This window comes from Haplochromis burtoni, unplaced genomic scaffold (assembly GCF_018398535.1).
Source record: "Haplochromis burtoni strain Fernald_Lab_line unplaced genomic scaffold, NCSU_Asbu1 Contig_386, whole genome shotgun sequence".
In the NCBI taxonomy this organism is placed as follows: domain Eukaryota; kingdom Metazoa; phylum Chordata; class Actinopteri; order Cichliformes; family Cichlidae; genus Haplochromis; species Haplochromis burtoni.
Genome location: NW_024582747.1, coordinates 513,861 through 516,307, shown reverse-complemented (window position 1 = coordinate 516,307; position 2,447 = coordinate 513,861).

Genomic DNA, 2,447 nt, shown 5'->3' with positions numbered 1-2,447 from the left:
GTAAAATTGTTGTTTGTTTGAGGAATCTGGACTTGTTTTATGTTTTGTTTTTATATTTTTGTTGTAACAACATTTACTGAAATATGGAAAAACAACTATTAAACACAGCAAAGCTTCAAGTGTGTCCAGATTTTTTTTTTTACTTAAAGCTCAACAACAAAACCTGATCAACTACACAAATTTAATAAAATAAAATACAATTTAAACAACTTGCAAAATGAAATACATGTATAAACATTATTCCTGTATACACGACACATGAAAAACAGAGTGAGAAGGTAATCATAACTATACAATGTCACAGTCTACTGAGCATGAAAGATATTCACCTTTGACCCCTGAAACAGTTTGACAGGAAAAACAAATAGTGTGTCCGTTTCACGAAGCTTTCAGCTGCATTTCAGTTCAGTTTCACAGACATCAGCAGATGAAGTTTGCTAAGTTGGCCAGATTTACTACATGGGGCAAAACGGCATGTGAGCTCAAAGGTGTGGTTAACTTTACCAATGATTTACAAAATGTATGCTGTATCCAAACACACACACACAGTCAGCTCATTTTAATATCAAGCACAAAAATAACAATTGGAAACATTTTCATGTTTTATTCTGGATTAAATATTATCAGGATTAGCAATAAATTGTGTTGCAAACATTAGTAAATCAATTTGTGAGCTTTAAGAGTTCTCTGTATATTTTGCACCTAGAAAAAGGAACTCATAGAAATATATGCAGCAGGGTCAAAAATCTCAGTTCAAAATCTCCTACATGCCATGTTGTCACTGCGCTCTCTTTCTAAATACCAACAGTACTTTCTTTAATGCCTAAACCCAGTTTGGATTGGCTCAGTGTTTGAGTAAATCTGGGTTCCAATTTCTAACAGTGAGGATGTACTCGCACACATCATGGCTGTCGCCTCGTCACCACTCCACTGATCGCCTGCACTCACCCTTAACAGTGTGGGCTCAGAGTGTGCATCAGTGTGTGTCTACAGTGACGTTCATGATGTTATGCATCCAGTTTCATTTTAAAGTGCTGACACTTCATCCTCTCACATGCCTTATAGATTTGTGAAGTGCTGAACACAGTGATTTTCACACAGGCAGCTGTCATTGAACAACTGCCGGAGTTACATGTAAGTACTTGTGCACGATTAGTGGTCACATAACATGCACATGTTGAGTCCAACTGAACCTGGACTGGAGCAGTTCATGTAACCCTGCCGGGGTGGAGCATGCAGCAGTCTGGTCAAACAAACTGGAAAATGGGAAACAAACATACTCGGGCATGGCACAGCTTTCTTAGTGTGAGTACAGCCTTAGTGAACGTCTCTTACCAAACATTTGCTTCACATACACTGGAGAAATCCTTAATATTTAATAACCATGATTTTATTAAAATATTTTTAGCTCAAATTCTGTATTATCCATAGACTGCATGTATAAGATGGACATAGCTTCCATACTGGTAAAATGAAGCCAATGCCTTAACCTGCATTCTTTCTAATAGCCAGCAGGGGGCGACTTCTGTACTTGTAGTTAGCAGGAAAAAAAACTCAACAGATTTCAGTGGAAAAGGAGCCGTCTGACATTTGAGCTGTGACCTCGGTAAACACTTCATTAATTAATCAGTGGTATCAATCACTACATTTACATCATATCTAATACATGATGTTCAGAAAGACGATAACGGGGGCAATGACCGATCGACCCCGCTTCTGTGACACCTGGTTTAAAAACCCTAAGAGGGTCACAGTGGACAGCTGAAGGGTCCAAAAATGTGGCTTTGACAAATGTGGGTGACATCACAGTGGCTTTGTCCATCATACACTCTATGATACTACTGCATGAATTGACAGCACAACACAGTCACAGATCTTTCTAAAGAGAACAGAACGTCTTTAAAGTATGTTTGGACATCAGTGAGTGATTGCAGCTGTGTAAATGATTTATGCCTAAGTGAAAACTGAGAACAACGCACCCTGTAAATATTCTGACACATCAACAGCAGGCCGTTGGAAGCTAATCACTTCATATCAACAGAATTAACCAATGGAAACACAAAGCATGTAACACGCCAACACCAGAACAGGAACCAGTCCACTGCTACATTCAAGGAATAAAGTTACCCTGTTGTTGAACCTCCCACTCCACAACATTTGAAAATACAAGAAAGCTAGCACAAAGGTAAGAGAGAATGAGGTGAGGGTTTACTGGGACAGCTCACTGGTAACATTTGGCTGTGTGATACAGTACTTCTTCAAAAGCAGCTGCTCGTGTTAAAACCCTGGCTGAGAGAGAATAATGTGGCACATCTGGACTCCCGTGTTGATGATATTACTGAGATTAATAGTGTTAATATGATTATAAAGACCAGTGTACACATCAAATATCCAGTGTGAACATTTGGAGACAGTAAATGCTTGTTTCTGGCATTAGTAGCTGCCCT